The sequence below is a fragment of the Callorhinus ursinus genome, unplaced genomic scaffold (assembly GCF_003265705.2).
Source record: "Callorhinus ursinus isolate GAN/ISIS: 27379988/994484 unplaced genomic scaffold, GSC_fseal_2.0 scaffold7, whole genome shotgun sequence".
Lineage (NCBI taxonomy): Eukaryota > Metazoa > Chordata > Mammalia > Carnivora > Otariidae > Callorhinus > Callorhinus ursinus.
The window spans coordinates 60,144,453-60,163,029 of record NW_027397069.1 but is presented as its reverse complement, the minus strand read 5'-3'; positions in this window follow the sequence as shown (position 1 = coordinate 60,163,029).

The window sequence follows — 18,577 nt, the reverse complement described above, 5'->3', positions numbered from 1 at the left end:
AAGAACAGATATCAGACATTTTGTTACAAAGGGATAAAAGCAGAAAGTAAATAGTTCCCAAAAGATTCCCACCCCCTGGTTTTAGTTCCTCAGTTCTTTTAATTTAATTTTTATTTTTTTTTGTTACGTTCAGTTAGTCAGCATATCGTACATTATACATTTTTGATGTAGTGTTCAACAATTCATTAGTTGCATATAACACCCAGTGCTCATTACAACACGTGCCCTCCTTAATAACCATCACCCAATTTCCCCATCCCCTTACCCCCTCCCTTCTTCTGTAACCCTTAGTTTATTTCCAGGAGTCCAGAGTCTCTCATGGTTTGTCTCCCTCTCTGATTTCTTCCCATTCAGTTTTCCCTCCCTTCCCCTAGGGTCCCCCACGCTATTCCTTATGTTCCACATGTGAGTGAAACCATATGATAATTGTCTTTCTCTGCTTGACTTCTTTCATTTAACATAATCCCCTCTAGTTCCATCCATGTCGATGCAAGTGGTAGGTATTCATCCTTTCTGATGGCTGAGTAATATTCCATTTTATATATGTATCACAATGTCTTTATCCATTCATCTGTTGAAGGGCATCTTGGCTTCTTCCACAGTTTGGCTATTGTGGACACTGCTGCTAGTGATGTTGAACATTCTTTTCACCTGTCTGTTAGCCATTTGTATGTCTTCTTTGGAGAAGTGTATGTTCATGTCTTCTGCTCATTTCTTGACTGGATTTTTTGGGTTTTGGGTGTTGAGTTTGATAAGTTCTTTATAGATCTTGGATACCAGCCCTTTATCCAAAATGTCATTTGCAAATATCTTCTCCCATTCCGTGGATTGCCTCTTAGTTTTGTTGACTGTTTCCTTTGCTGTGCAAAACATTTTTATCTTGATGAAGTCCCAAAAGTTCATTTTTACTTTTGTTTCCCTTGCCTTTGGAGATGTGTCTTGAAAGAAGTTGCTATGGCCAGTGTTGAAGAGGTTACTGCCTATGCTCTCCTCTAGGATTTTGGCAGGTTCCTGTCCTCAGTTCTTACTGCATTTTACTTTGGGTTCTGTAAAGTACCCATTTAGTTTCCCAATAAATTTATTTTTTACCTAGATTTAAGTTATTTGCATTCAGCCCTCTCCTCACTAATTTATAGGGGAAATCTAAAGCACAGACAGGTCAAGTATTTGGAAAGTGCAAAAGCAAATTGTCAGAAGAGCTGGTAATAGATTCCACGACTTGAGGTCTTGTGTTCTTTGAATTACATGGCAAGGGAGTCATGGGCTGGATAAAAAGGAGGTAAAAGTAACATCTATGATGTCCATCTGGACACATATAAAGGCTATATGTTTCCCTGAGAATTCTGTGAATGACATTTAATTTTCTGTATACATTTTCTCACATGTTAGTGTTTGGTAGTCAGGTTATCCAGGTTATTGATTCTTGAGCCTAATTCTCTTGTGGAGATTAAATATGTAATCAGAAGTGGATATGGCATTCCTCTCTCTAAGTGTTTAAAATGCATGCATTCCTAGAATTAGCAAATTGGGCAAATGAACATTATGAGAGTCAACATCTCTAACAGGAAAGTTATAATAATATAAATACCATATATATACATATATATATATTCTGATGGTATAGAAGGGATTTAGTGCAATAAAAGTAATTATTTTTATATATGAAACATTTGCAGTTTCTTTAATGTACATACCTGAGATTTTCCATATTAAAATAAATATTAAAACAAGGCAAAGTTTAGTTCTCCTATTTTCCTACCAACTCTTTAAGAAAATAAACCCTACTGAGTTTAAGTCACAAAATATGGTTACCATCTGAATTCTTACTTTGGAAATTTAAGAGTAGTTTTGAAAATAAAGTGCAATAAAAATACTGTTAGATCTGACAAATAGCCATGTAGAAAAAAATTTATTCAAAAGTATTTCTTAGGACCAATTGGAAACATAATTTTAAAAGTGAAAATTATAATCATTCATTAAGACAATTTAGACTATTTCCTTTTTCTGGAATTAGAATTTTAAAAAATCTTTTATTTGTATTTGTCTGCAATTGCTAATTGAGCTAGGCTGGCTCCCCATACGGGATAATATCCCTTTTCGACTGCATTACAGACTACTCTTTATTTCACTTCTGGAACTAAAGATAAACACACACATCTACATACATAAATATATAAAAATATATTTTCAATGAAAACTTGACCATAGTTTGATTTGATATTAAAATAGTTTTAAGTATTGGGAGAGTTTTTATGTTTTCCATTTTGCCTTCAAATTATTTAAAAAATAACAGCTAATGAGTGTTTTACTGTAATTTACTGAAGAATTAAGAAGACAAAAAATTTCACATAAATCTATGTCTCAGATAAGCCTACTGACATGAGAAAAAAGGCAATTTAAGTTCATAGCCAAAAATTTTCAACAATTCAGAAAGCGTTCAATTATTAAAAACCCAGGGGAAGTTCTGGACTTAGCCATGGTTTGCCAGAAATGTAATTAACAAAGGTTAAAAAAGAAACCCACAAATGAATGTAAAAGAAGATGAAAAAAAAATCTGGCTGAAGTCATTTTTGAAAAAGAATTGAAGGCATACTTAAATTACTGGATATTAAAATATCAATCTTAATTGGATCATTTCCATAATCATACTAATATACTTTTAAAAAAACTAATATATTTTTTATTTCCCATTAAAACTATAGAGCAACTACAATAAAACTTTTCTTTCCTCACAAACTCCTCCAGGAACTTGCCCCCTTCATGTCTCTCACCTCCTATTGTCTTTATTTCCTCATCACCCATTTACTCTTCATCCACTCCTGTCCAGCCTTTGATGCTCATTACTCCATCAAAAATGCTCTTGTCAAGGTTTACAGTGACTTGCCCAATGAGCACTTCTTAGTCTTTATCTTATTTGACTTCTCAATGTCATTCAACACAATTCATTATACCCCCCCACCTTCTTCTTTTTCTTCTTTTTTTTAATCTCCTCTCTTCCCTTCAGGGACACTAAATTTCCTGGTATTTATTTTCTAATCATTAGTGTCTCCTTCATAATTTCTTTTGTTTGCATCTTTTCTTCTACCAAATGCTAAATGCTGGAGTTCCTAAGGACTTGGCTCTGGGGTGTCTTCCTAACCTCCTTCTGAGCAATCCTGTTCATGTTCCATAGCTTTGAACATCGTGTATATTCAGACATCTCCAAAATTTTATAAATGCCACTATCACTTTTGATCTCAGGTCCAAAAATCACATATTCAGCTGCTTGTGTGACAGCGACATGTGAGAATTTCAAGCTTAATTTGTCCAAACAGAATTTTTGAATTGTTTTCCTTCCATCATACCTGGTCTAAATCTATACTTCTCTATCTCGGTAAATGGCACTATTTATTAAGGTCAGAAGTGGGGTTTTTCTTTGACACCTCGCTTTCTTACCTCATACATTTTATTGCAAAGCACTACCTACCAGCCAGAAACAAATGCTAAATCTGTCAACTTCTGAACTTCACTGCTAGGATCTTGCTCAAGCCACAACCATCTCTAATTACACTATTGGAATGGCCATTTGTATTCAGTCAGGATGGGCTAGGTTATGCTATAAGAAAGGCCCTGAGAATCCTATCACAATGTATATGCATATCAAATCATTGCATTGTACACTTTAAGTATCCTACAATTTTATTTGTCATTTATACCTCAATATAGCTGGAAAAAAAACAACGGTCCCAAAATCTCAGTGGTTTGTAATAATAAAGATGTACTGAGGACATGCTTTTTTGTCCATCATGAATAGACTGAGATTCTGTTGCACATCTCTGGACTCTATGTCCCAGACAAACGGATCAGGCATCACATCTAACGTTGCCAGTGGTTGTGTAGGGAGAATGAGTGAGAACCCTGGATGATCTCACACTGCCAATTAAATGCTTCAGCCTGGAACTTACATGTTATTCCTTTCACGACTCAGTGACTAGAACGCTACATGGTCTCTCCAAGCCACAGGAGGTCCAGGAAGTGTAATCATTCCATGTATGTGGCAGATAGCACTAATGACTGTCACCTCCCTACTTCCAACATTGCTCTCTTATCAGTCCTCTGAATAGTAGCCAAAAGGACATCTTTCCTTTTTGTTGTATTTAGGATTAGATCCAAAATTTCTGTGGACTACAAGGCCCTATGTATTCTAACTCTATTTTAATATCCTAAACCTCTAGCCACTCCCCTGTGGTGTTCTCATCAACACAGAAATTATGCTCAGTCTTTCTCTCCTAGGACATGAAAAAAACAGGTTGTCCTCATCTGGCTCCTTCATTGTGGCTGCCTTCTTATTCTTTGATTTGCAGCTTAAATATCCAATTACCAAAAAAAGATCTTCCCTAAACTTACTATTAGAAGAATGTTCTCTGTATTATCTTTTTTTTTTTTTTTATTTAAAGAGCGCTGCATCCCACTTATTTCCTCTGACATGCTGCTCTACCTTCTGGAATTGTTTTAATTGCTTATTTACTAACCATTTCCATCACTAGAATGTAATAATAAAGATATCTTCTCATTATCCTTATCACCTAACACCCATAACTAAGTTGTATAATATTTTTAATCGAATGAATGAATGAATAAAAATCTAAACCTATGGAAGCAGTGATATTGCCTTCATAGATACAGAAGCGTTAGAATAGAAATGGAATATATATGAGAGCATGGCCAGATCCCAAAATACATTCCAGATAGATTAAAAGATTTAAAAATTATAACACTAAGAAATGCTATAAACTAGGGCTAAAAAAGAAAAACTATATTAGTAAAAAATGCTGAATGTAAAACTTTGTATAAAATAATGTATAAAAGATATATAAAATAAATCAAAGGGAGATATCAGGGTATTATCCTCTAATAGTTTAAATCTTGGAAGTAAAAAGTCAATAGAGAAAAGAACAAATGAAAAAATATTTACAACCAATATGATAAAAATAGTTGATATTATATATATACTTATTTTATAACATATACATATACATATCCTTTGGGAGTCCTTCCTAGTGCTGCCTAGGAGCCAAGGGAACATGGAGTGTGTAGTAAAGAAAGGAAGTTACAAATTATATGGCCTGTGACCATTTATAGTACTGAAGATTAAACTATTTTTTCCCTTTCTAGTCTGTCACATATTTAATTATATATTACAAATTTCCCTCCTTTTGTTCTATTTTCACTCACATTTTACACAAGAGTAGTGGTGGTGTTGATCATAATAATTATAGGATATATATTTATAGGATAATGAGAGAGGAATGAGACTAAATTTGAGGAGGGCTGATTATTCAGAAATGGTTGCAATGTTTGATGAAATTTTGAATTTCCTCTTTTGAGGAGAAGGTCTTTTCCACTTTTGTGAGGTAAGTTGCCTTATGGTTAGGCAAAGAACATTGCTATTGTTTAGAGGTTTAAATGTGGGAGTTAATGACCTTACTGATGTTGAGTATCCACAGTGTGGGTTATGATACATAATGTAATTGGCTTATTGAACATCCACTCATACTCTCTTGGAGCAAGACTTCCTGGAAAGATCAAAGATGAAATACTGGAAAGAAAAAAGTTACATTTATCAGATGGCCCTTCAGCTATGATTGTGCTTATGACCCATGTTTTGGCCAAGTGGGCATTTCTACTGTGACAGTCATGAGGGAAGAGACAGGATATTTTGGCAAGAATGGGAACAAGAAGATTTGGCTTTTCTTGGGCTCAAATAATGACAACAATTTCCTTATTTGCTTTCTGATCATTTGGCAGAGTAATGGCAGCAGCTGCTTTTTTAGCTGGAAAATTTTGCCATGTGATTCTGGAAATTATATAAAAAAGTCACTTTCTATTTATTTTTTAATTTCAGTTGTACCAAGGATAGAGGGAACTAGCTAATAATTTTCCTCAGGTCACCTAGAGTGGATTCTGTTGTCTGTAAGAATGCTGATCAATACAGATATTCTTTCCATGTTCATTGAACAAATATTTATTACATCCCTGGTATGTACCAATAGTCAATAAATGTAATAACTAAATCAGAGAGTATGTTAAAAAGTGCTAAATTAAATGGAAGGAAATTTTAAAAAGTAAAGCAAAGAAAGGAGAAAGAAATGAAGAGGAGTTAGGAGTGAGGAAAGCAGATTATAATTTTAAATTGGGTCATCAGAGTAACTGTCATTGCAAAGGAGGGAATAAAAAAGATCTTGAAAGAAATGAGATTAAATCATTCCAGGCAAAAGAAAGAGTCTGTGCAAAGGCCCTGAGGTGGGCACATGTCTGATATGCTAGAGAAAAACAAAGAAGCCAATGTAAAGTGAGCAAGACAATAAGAGAGGTAACAGTAAAAAGAGGGGGAGGAAGTAACAGTACACCATTTAAATGAATAAAGGAATTTGGCTATTTCTCTAGTGAAATTGGAAGCCTCTGGAGACTTTTGAAAAGTGAGATATCATTTATGCTGTAAAAACATCCACCTGGATACTTCATTGAGAATAGACTTTTGTAGGAAAAGGAGAGAAGCAGGAGATTATTTAGGAGTTATTGTTGTAATCCAAGTGAGATATGATGTTGGCCTAAATCAAGGTGGAATCTGTGGAGATGGGAGAGGTAGTAGAATCTGGATGGATTTCAAAGTTAGAGGCAATGACGTTGTCTGAGAGACTGGATATAAGATATGAGAAGAAAGAGGACACAGGAATAACTCTAAAAGTTTCAGACCTGAGAAAATTTAAGTACAGAATTGCCCTCAGTTGAGATGGGTGGAGTAGTTTAGGGCTAATGGCTCTGTCAGGGAGGCAGTCATTGGAATACAGGTGGCATTTAAAGTCTTGAGACTGGATGAGATCACCAAAGAAAGGAATTAAGATGGAGAAGGGGTCCAAGAACTAAGTCCTGGAAGAGTCTGCCATTAGAAGTTGGAGAAGAGGAGCTAACCAAAGAGGTAGAAGGAGCCAGTGAAGTAGTGAGTGAGGTGTTCCTGAGGGGCAAGTGAAAAAAGTGTACTTAGGAAATGGGGGAGAGCACCTATGTTAAATGCTATTGAAGAAAGATGAAACTTGAGAAACAGGTTTTCCCAACATGCACGAGGGTTCCTTTTTCTCCATATCCTCACCAACACCTGTTGTTTCATGTGTGTGTGTGTGTGTGTGTGTGTGTGTGTGTGTGGTTTGTTGTTTTTTTTTTTTTTAGCCATTCTGACAGGTGTGCAGTGATATCTCTTTGTGGTTTTGATTTGCATTTCCCTGATGATGAGTTATGTTGAGCATCTTTTCACGTGCCTGCTGGCCATCTGTACATCTTCCTTGGAGAAATGTCTGTTCATGTCTTCTGCCCATTTTTAATTGCATTATTTGGGGGTGTTTTGGTGTTGAGTTATAGGAGTTCTTTATATATTTTAGATACTAACCTCTTGTTGGAAATATCATTTGTAAATATCTTCTCCCATCCAGTAGGTTGTATTTTTGTTAATTATTTCCTTTGCTGTGCAGAAGATTTTTATTTTGATGTAGTCCCAATAGTTTATTCCTGCTTTTGTTTCCCTTGCCTCAGGCATCTAGGAAGATGTTGCCACAATGTCAAGGAAATTACTGCCTGTGCTCTCTTCTAGGATTTTTGTGGTTTCAGGTCTCACATTTAGGTTTTTAATCCATTTTGAGTTTATTTTTGTGTATGGTGTAAGAAAGTGGTCTAATTTCATCCTTTTGCATGTAGCTGTCCAGTTTTCCCAACACCATTTGTTAAAACAAAACAAAACTGTCTTTTTCCTATTGCATATTCTTGCCTCCTTTGTCACAAATTAATTTACCATATAATCTTGGGTTTATTTCTAGACTGTCTATTCTGTTCTTTTGATCTGTGTGTCTATTTTTGTGCCACTACCATACTGTTATAATTATTACAGCTTTGTAGTATATCTTGAAACCGGGGATTGTGACCCCTCCAGTTTGGTTCTTCATTTTCAAGAATGCTTTGGCAATTTGGGGTCTTTTGTGGTTCCATACAAATTTTAGGATTATTAGTTCTGTGAAAACTGCTATTGATATTTTGATAGGGATTGCATTAAATCTGTAGATTTCTTTGGGCAATATAGATATTTTAACAGTATTTGTTCTTCCAATCCAAGAGCATGGATTATCTTTCCATTTTTTGTGTCATCTTCAATTTCTTTCATCAGTGTATTATAATTTTCAGAGTATGGATCTTTCACCTCCTTGGGTTAAGTTTGTTCCTACATATTTTATTATTTTGGTGCAATTTTAAATGGAACTGTTTTCTTAATTTCTTTTTCTGCTACTTCATTATTAGTGTATAGATGTGCAATGGATTTTTGTATATTGATTTTGTATCCTGTGACTTTACTGTATTCCTTTATGAATTTGACTAGTTTTTTGGCAGAATCTTTAGGGTTTTCTATATATGGTATTATGTCATCTGCAAATAGTGAAAGTTGTACTTCTTCCTTACCAATTTGGAAGGCTTTTATTTCTTTTTCTTGCCTGATTGTTGTGGCCAGGGCTGCCAGTACTATGTTGGATAAAAGTGGTGAAATTGGACATCCTTGTCTTGTTCCTGACCTTAGGGGAAAAGCTGTCAGTTATTCACCATTGAGTATGGTGTTAGCTATGGGTTTTTCACATGTAGTCTTTATTATGTTGAGGTATGTTCCCCTTAAACCCACTTTGTTGAGGGTTTTTGTCATGAATGGATTTTGTACTTTGTCACATTCTTTTTCTGCATCTATTGAAATGATCATATGGTATTTATCCTTTCTCTGGTTGATGTGATGTATCACACTGATTGATTTGCAAATATTGAACTACCCTTGCAACCTGGACATAAATCCCATTTGATTGTGGTGAATAATTTTTTTAATGCATTATTGGATTTGGTTTGCTAATATTTTGTTGAGGATTTTCACATCTATGTTCATCAGAGATACTGGCCTGTAGTTCTCTTTTTTGTAGTGTCTTTATCTGGTTTTGGTATCAGGGTAATGCTGGCCTCATAGAATAAATTTGGAAGCTTTCCTTCTTCTGATTTTTGGAGTAGTTTGAGAAGAACGGGTATTAACTCTTCTTTAAATGTTTGCTAGAATTCACCTGGGGAGCCAACTGGTTCTGGACTTTTGTTTGTTGGGAGTTTTGTGATTACTGATTTAATTTCATTGCTGGTAAACAGTATGTTCAAATTTTCTGTATCTTCTTGGTTCAGTTTTGGGAGGTTATATGTTTCTAGGAATTTATTTATTTCTTCTAGTTTGTCCAATTTGTTGGCATAATATTCTCTTATAATCCTTTGTATTTCTGTGGTGTCAGTTGTTATTTCTCCTCTTTAGTTTCTAATTTTGTGTGAGTCCTCCCTCCCTCCCTCACTCTCTCTCCATTTTTTAATAGGTAGTGTGAAAATCAAATTTAAAAATTAACTGACAAATATAAAACTAAGATAATCAAAGATAAAAATGTTGGTGAAAAGCTTTATATTTGAACTCAAATTTAACAGAGCTTCATTCTAGTAGCTGGCATGTTGCACAGCTCTCATTATCCAAAAATGGAAGCTTAGAAATTTGTCAAGTATATTTATATTTATATTTTTAATCTGGCTCTGAGATTAGAGGACATTTTTATGTGGATGTTTTCATAAAGGACAAAATGAGTGATGTATTTGATAATAGTTTTACAATTAAAAACAGTTTATGAAAACTGAAGGTATAATGAGATCAAGCACAGCATGTGGCTTTATGGATATCTTGTTTAATGTAGGAATCAGGTTGGGAGATTTTGAGAGTATATTGCTATTATACCAATTGGATATTTGGGTCAGGTATCTACCATAAGTGGAATGTGTGATTTGAGATGGAAGATTCTGGTAAGAAGCTAGAGCAGGTAAACTAGAGATTCATGTTGGTTGTGTAGATGGCAGAAATAATATACCGATGTGGACATTTCAAACCTGTGTTCTTCTTTCTTTCTTTAAATTTTTATTGTTATGTTAATCACCATACATTACATCATTAGTTTTTGATGTAGCGTTTCATGATTCATTGTTTGTGCATAACACCCAGTGCTCCACGCAGAACATGCCCTCTCTAATACCCATCACCAGGCTAACCCATCCCCCCACTGCCCTCCCCTCTAGAACCCTCAGTTTGTTTTTCAGAGTCCATCGTCTCTCATGGTTCTTCTCCCCCTCCGATTTACTCCCCTTCATTCTTCCCCTCCTGCTATCTTCTTTTTTTTTCTTAACATATATTGCATTATTTATTTCAGAGGTACAGATCTGTGATTCAAAAGTCTTGCACAATTCACAGTGCTCACCATAGCACATACCCTCCCCAATGTCTATCACCCAGCCACACCATCACTCTCACCCCCCCACCACTCCACCAACCCTCAGTTTGTTTCCTGAGATTAAGAATTCCTCATATCAGTGAGGTCATATGATACATGTCTTTCTCTGATTGACTTATTTCACTCAGCATAATACCCTCCAGTTTCATCCACATCATTGCAAATGGCAAGATCTCATTGCTTTTGATGGCTGCATAATATTCCATTGTGTATATATACCACCTCTTCTTTATCCATTCTTCTGTCGATGGACATCTCGGCTCTTTCCACAGTTTGGCTATTGTGGACATTGCTGCTATAAACATTGGGGTGCACATACCCCTTCGGATCCCTACATTTGTATCTTTGGGGTGAATACCCAGTAGTGCAATTGCTGGATCGTATGGTAGCTCTATTTTCAAATGTTTGAGGAACCTCCATACTGTTTTCCAGAGTGGTTGCACCAGCTTGCATTCCCACCGATAGTGTAGGAGGGTTCCCTTTCTCCGCAACCTCGCCAACATATGTCATTTCCTGACTTGTTAATTTTAGCCATTCTGACTGGGGTGAGGTGGTATCTCATTGAGGTTTTGATTTGGAATTCCCTGATGCCGAACAATGTTGAGCACTTTTTCATGTGTCTGTTGGCCATTTGGAAGTCTTCTTTGGAAAAATGTCTGTTCATGTCTTCTGCCCATTTCTTGATTGGATTATTTGTTCTTTGGGTGTTGAGTTTGATTAGTTCTTTATAGATTTTGGATACTAGCCCTTCATCTGATATGCCATTTGCAAATATCTTCTCCCATTCTGTCGGTTGTCTTTTGGTTTTGTTGACTGTTTCTTTTGCTGTGCGAAAGCTTTTTATCTTGATGAAGTCCCAAAAGTTCATTTTTGCCGTTGCTTCCCTTGCCTTTGGCAATGTTTCTAGGAAGAAGTTGCTGCAGCTGAGGTTGAAGAGGTTGCTGCCTGTGTTCTCCTTTAGGATTTTTTTTTTAAAGATTTTATTTATTTATTTGAGAGAGAGAGAGAATGAGAGATAGAAAGCTCGAGAGGGAAGAGGGTCAGAGGGAGAAGCAGACTCCCTGCTGAGCAGGAAGCCCGATGCGGGACTCGATCCCGGGACTCCAGGATCATGACCTGAGCTGAAGGCAGTCGCTTAACCAACTGAGCCACCCAGGCGCCCCTCCTTTAGGATTTTGATGGACTCCTGTCTCACCTTTAGGTCTTTCAACCATTTTGAGTCTATTTTTGTGTGTGGTGTAAGGAAATGGTCCAGTTTCATTCTTCTGTGTGTGGCCATCCAATTTTCCCAATACCATTTGTTGAAGAGACTGTCTTTTTTCCATTGGACATTCTTTCCTGCTTTGTCAAAGGTTAGTTGACCATAGAGTTGAGGGTCCATTTCTGGGCTCTCTATTAACTGTTCCACTGATCTATGTTTCTGTTTTTGTGCCAGTACCATACTGTCTTGATGATGACAGCTTTGTAATAGAGCTGGAAGTCCAGAACTGTGATGCCGCCGGCTTTGCTTTTCTTTTTCAACATTCCTCTGGCTATTCGGGGTCTCTTCTGGTTCCATACAAATTTTAGGATTATTTGTTCCATTTCTTTGAAAAAAGTGGATGGTATTTTGATGGGGATTGCATTGAATGTGTAGATTGCTCTAGGTAGCATTGACATCTTCACAATATTTGTTCTTCCAATCCATGAGCATGGAACTTTTTTCCATTTCTTTGTGTCTTCCTCAATTTCTTTCATGAGTATTTTATAGTTTTCTGAGTACAGATCCTTTGCCTCTTTGGTTAGATTTATTCCTAGGTATCTTATGGTTTTGGGTGCAATTGTAAATGGGATTGACTCCTTAATTTCTCTCTCTTCTGTCTTGTTGTTGCTGTATAGGAATGCCACTGATTTCTGTGCATCGATTTTCTATCCTGCCACTTTACTGAATTCCTGTATGAGTTCTAGCAGTTTTGGGGTGAAGTCTTTTGGGTTTTCCACATACAGTATCATATCATCTGCAGAGAGTGAGAGTTTGACTTCCTCTTTGCCGATTCGGATGCCTTTGATTTCTTTTTGTTGTCTGATTGCTGTGGCTAGGACTTCTAATACTATGTTGAATAGCAGTGGTGATAGTGGACATCCCTGCCACGTTCCTGACCTTAGGGGGAAATCTCTCAGCTTTTCCCCATTGAGAATGATATTTGCTGTGGGTTTTTCATAGATGGCTTTTATGATATTGAGGTATGTACCCTCTATCCCTATACTCTGAAGCGTTTTGATCAAGAAAGGATGTTGTTCTTTGTCAAATGCTTTTTCTGCATCTATTGAGAGGATCATATGGTTCTTGATCTTTCTTTTGTTAATATATTGTATCACATTGATTGATTTGTGGATGTTGAACCGACCTTGCAGCCCAGGGATAAATCCCACTTGGTCATGGTGAATAATCCTTTTAATGTACTGTTGGATCCTACTGGCTAGTATTTTGGTGAGAATTTTTGCATCCATGTTCATCAAGGATATTGGTCTGTAATTCTCCTTTTTGATGGGGTCTTTGGTTTTGGGATCAAGGTAATGCTGGCCTCATAAAATGAGTTTGGAAGCTTTCCTTCCATTTCTATTTTTTTGGAACAGTTTCAGGAGAATAGGTATTAATTCTTCTTGAAATGTTTGGTAGAATTCCCCTGGGAAGCCATCTGGCCCTGGGCTTTTGTTTGTTGGGAGAGTTTTGATGACTGCTCAATTTCCTTAGTGGTTATAGGTCTGTTCAGGTTTTCTGTTTCTTCCTGGTTCAATTTTGGTAGTTGATACATCACTAGGAATGCATCCATTTCTTCCAGGTTATCTAATTTGCTGGCATACAGTTGCTCATCATATGTTCTTATAATTGTTTGTATTTCTTTGGTGTTGGTTGTGATCTCTCCTCTTTCATTCATGATTTTGTTGATTTGGGTCATTTCTCTTTTCTTTTTGAAAAGTCTGGCCAGGGGTTTATCAATCTTGTTAATTCTTTCAGAGAACCAGCTCCTAGTTTCGTTGATCTGTTCTACTGTTCTTTTGGTTTCTATTTCATTGATTTCTGCTCTGATCTTTATTATTTTCTTCTCCTGCTGGGTTTAGGCTTTATTTGTTGTTCTTTCTCCAGCTCCTTTAGGTATAGGGTTAGGTTGTGTATTTGAGACCTTTCTTGTTTCTTGAGAAGGGCTTATATTGCTATATACTCTCCTCTCAGGACTGCCTTTGCTGCATCCCAAAGATTTTGAACAGTTGTGTTTTCATTTTCATTGGTTTCCATGAATTTTTTTTAATTCTTCTTTAATTTTCTGGTTGACCCATTCATTCTTTAGTAGGATGCTCTTTCGCCTCCATGTATTTGAGTTCTTTCCGACTTTCCTCTTGTCATTGAGTTCTAGTTTCAAAGCATCATGGTCTGAAAATATGCAGGGAACGATCCCAATCTTTTGGTACCGTTTGAGACCTGATTTGTGACCTAGGATGTGATCAATTCTGGAGAATGTTCCATGGGCAGTAGAGAAGAATGTGTATTCCGTTGCTTTGGGATGGAATGTTCTGAATATGTCTGTGAAGTCCATTTGGTCCTGTGTGTCATTTAAAGTCTTTATTTCCTTGTTGAGCTTTTGCTTAGATGATCTGTCCATTTCAGTCAGGGGGTGTTAAAGTCCCCCACTGTTATTGTATTGTTGTCAATGTATTTCTTTGCTTTTGTTATTAATTGGCTTATGTAAGTGGCTGCTCCCATGTTAGGGGCATAGATATTTACAATCGTTAGATCTTCTTGTTGGGTAGACCCTCTAAGTAGGATATAGTGTCCTTCCTCATCTCTTATTACAGTCTTTGGTTTAAAACCTAATTTGTCTGATATAGGGATTGCCACCCCAGTTTTCTTTTGATGTCCATTAGCATGGTAAATGGTTTTCCACCCCCTCACTTTCAGTCTGGGGGTGTCCTTGGGTCTAAAATGAGTCTGTTGCAGACAGCATATCGATGAGTCTTGTTTTTTAATTCAATCTGATAGCCTGTGTGATAACCCAAACTTTTGATTGGGGCATTTAGCCCATTTACGTTCAGGGTTTCTATTGAAAGATATGAATTTAGTGCCATTGTATTGCCTGTAATGTCACTGTTACTGTATATTGTCTGTGTTCCTTTCTGGTCTATGCTGCTTTTAGGCTCTCTTTTTGCTTAGAGGACCCCTTTCAATATTTCTTGTAGGGCTGGTTTGGTGTTCACAAATTCTTTTCGTTTTTGTTTGTCCTGGAAGCTTTTGATCTCTCCTTCAACTTTCAGTGACAGCCTAGCTGGATATAGTATTCTTGGCTGCATATTTTTCTCCTTTAGTGCTCTGAAGATATCATGCCAGTCCTTTCTGGCCTGCCAGGTCTCTGTGGAAAGGTCTGTTGCCAATCTAGTATTTCTACCATTGTAGGTTACATATCTCTTCTCCCGAGCTGCTTTCAGGATTTTCTCTTTGTCTCTGAGACTCATAAGTTTAACTATTAGATGTCAGGGTGTTGACCTATTTTTATTGATTTTGAGAGGGGTTCTCTGTGCTTCCTGGATTTTGATGCCTGTTTCCTTCCTCTCATTAGGGAAGTTCTGTGCTATAATTTGCTCCAATATACCTTCTGCCCCTCTCTCTTTCTTCTTCTTCTGGAATCCCAATTATTCTAATGTTGTTTCGTCTTATCGTATCACTTATCTCTCAAATTCTGCCCTCGTGATCCAGTAGTTGTTTCTCTTTCTTTTTCTCAGCTTCTCTATTTTCCATCATTTGGTCTTCTATATCGCTAATTCTCTCTTCTGCCTGATTTATCCTAGCAGTTAGTGCCCCCATTTTTTATTGCACCTCCTTAATAGCCTTTTTGATTTCGACTTGGTTAGATTTTAGTTCTTTTATTTCTCCAGAAAGGGTTTCTCTAATAACTTCCACGCTTTTTTCAAGCCCAGCTAGTATCTTTAAAATCATGATTCTAACTCTAGGTCCGACATATTACTAATGTCCATATTGGGTAGTGCCTGGGGGACGGTACTACCTCTTGTTCTTTTTGTTGAGGTGATTTTTTCTGTTTTGCCATTTTGTCCAGAGGAGAACAGATGAATGAGAGAACAAAATGCTAACAGGTTAACAACATCCCCAGAAAATATACTCGAAACAAATCAGAAAAGACCTGAAACCAGGGGAAAAGAAAGGGAAAGAAAGAAAAAAGAAAGAGAAAGAAAAAGGTAAGAAGAAACAAAAACAGAACAAAACAAAATAAAGCAGAATATGATCAAATATGATCAGGCTAGTGTCTAGATCAGGGCCACACACTAGATTTTGGGTGTATTTTGGTCTGTTAGAAGAAAGGGTCTCCTAAAATTTTAAAGAAAGAAAGACTTATATATGTACAAAATAAGGGTTGATACAATGAAGGGATGGCAGATGATTGTAAAGATGAAAATTATAAAACATTTTAATAAAGGAATTGAGAATGTGCTTGAAAAAAGAAAGAAGAGGATTAAAAAAAAGAAAGAAAGAAAAAAAAGGTAGAGAATGTGATCAGGCAGGAGACTAGAACAAAGCCATACACTAGAGATTTAGGGTCCATTTTGATATGTTAGAAGAAACTGTATCTCAAAATTTTAAAGAGAGAACAACTTATATATGTATATATATTCCATAAATTAGGATAACTACTATGAAGGGATAGAATGTGACTCTAAAAATGAAAATAAAAATGTTTTTTTAAAAAAGGGATTGATAAGATATTGGTTGAAAAGGGGAAAAAGAAAAATTCAAAAAACAGTTAAAAAAATTAACTTTGAAACACTAATTATTCATGGTAAAAAAGCCATGAATTCTATTTTCAGTATTCCCCTAGCGCTGGAGTTCTCCCGTTCTCCTTGATCGGTAAACTTGGTCTTGCCTGGCTGTTCTTGCTGATCTTCTGGGGGAGGGGCCTGTTGCCATGGTTCCCAAATGTCTTTGCCGGAGGCGGAATTGCCCCACCCTTACCGGTCCGGGCTAAGTAATTTGCTCGGGTTTGCTCTCGGGAGTTTTTGTTCCCTGCAAGCTTTCCATACAGCTTTGGAGGACGAGAGTGAAAATCTCTGCCTGTGAGGAGCGGAGAACTCGGGGCCCCGCTCCTCAGTGCGCCCCCAGAGAAAAGCAGTCAGTCACTTCCATGTCCCCTGTCTCCGGCCGCACTCCGTGCTCATCCTGCCTGTGACCGAGCGTTTCTATCTCTGGCACCCGACCCCGTGTGGAGTCTCCAAACCCAGCAGATCCCTGTGGTGCACTCCTGCGCTGCTCCTCCCAGAGGAGGAAGGGGAGTCTCCCCGGATCTGCCGCTTGTTGGGTCCCTGCTGGAGGAGCAGTGGCCCGACTGGGCCGTGGATCACAGTTTATGGCAACCCCGAGCTGAGAGCCCGCACCTCGGCTCTGTCTCTGCAGCCTGCTTCCCCGCTCCGATACCTGGGAGCTCTGCTGCACTCAGGCACCCCCGGTCTTTCTGTAACCCCGAGGGTCCTGAGACCACACTGTCCCGCGAGGGTTCCACCCCCTGCTTAGCCACTGGAGCGACGTCCCTCAGTGGAGCCGACTTCTAAAAGTTCCGATTTTGTGCTCCGCGGCTCTATCACTTGCCAGAAGCGGCCGACGGAGGTCCCCTCCCCCGCCGTCTATCCTCCCGAATATCGCCTTGGATTCACTTCTCTGCATGTCCTACCTTCTAGGAAGTGGTCGCTTTTCTGCTCAGAGTGTTGTTGCTGTTCTTTTTTTCGATCTCCTGTTGAGTTCGTAGGTGTTCAGAATGGTTTGATCCCTATCCAGCTGAATTCCTGAGACCAGAGGAAACCCAGTTCTCCTACTCCTCCGCCATCTTGCTCTGCCCCCCTGTGTTCTTCTTTAAAGAGAGCTATCCCATCTCTTCATAAAGGTAGGCCAGAAAAATGCCTGCAAGCACATAATACTTTCCCCAATTGCAGTTTAGAGCCTTATAAATAGAGGCACAATGTTTCCATCTAAATAATTTCAATATGCCTTTATCTTCCATGGCAGAAACTTAATATGGCTCTTGTAACACATTTATTTCCTGCTCTATGTAGAATTGCAGAATTGCAAAGGAGCCCTCTACATAATTACCATGTTAACATTTGGACAATAGATGGTTTTCTATGTAGCTGACATACTGAATCTGCTAAAAAGCACCACAAACAACAACTTAATTATGGCACCATTTGATACTAGATCTTTTTCCAGATAAGAATTAACATACATATCTAACATTAGTTGAGCATTTACTATGTGACATGCGTAAGTGAAAAACATTATAGATAGTATATAATTAGATCCTTACAACAACTGGAAATTGTTTTATTCCCCCATTTTACAGATGAGGTTAATAAAAACTTGCCTGATGTCTCACAAATAGTAATTACAGGCCAGAGACTTTGATTCTGGAGCTTAAATTCTTGGTCACTTAACTGTCTTACTTCCTGTGTCACCTACCCCTTGGATGGTTCTGGAAACAGGAAATTTCAAGTACTAGGAGCATTCTTATCTTCCTATTTGCTATAGCTGAAGAACATATGAAAAACTGACCTGTGTATACTAGGTAGATTAGGTACAGATTAAAAAGTGGTGTGTGTATGTGGAGGGGATGGGGATGTGTTGTGGAAATGTTTGGAGCAGGACACAGAGAGAGGAAGAAGAAGCAGGGACTACAATTATCCCTATATTACTGCCTCTTAAAATAGGAATTAACTCTAAATGTAACCTCAAATATATGAATATCTATTAAATTGAGGGTTCCTAAGAGTGAAGAACCGTTGTTCTTGTTGTACCACCAATTGGCTATGAAGAGAATTATTTCTATTACTGTACTGGGAAGCAAAGAGCATAATAATTTTGAGGGTGGGCCCTGAAATCAGATTTCTTATGGTCAAGTCTTGGTTCTGCCAATATCTTAGCCCCTCTAAAACTTGGTTTCATCTTCCTAGGTCAAAGGATCATGAGGAATAAATAAAACAATCTGTACACATGAGACTTTTATGACAGCATCAATCATGTTTATCTTTTATCATAATGAGAAATTTTGATTTAATATTGGGCAGTTATTTATGGTGACTTTTAAAAAAGTCAGCTTGTTAGGAAGGATGGTTGTACTCCATAATCTGAAATGACTAATGTGTAACTTTGTCTGCATTTGGGTGCATATCTCAGATGCGTT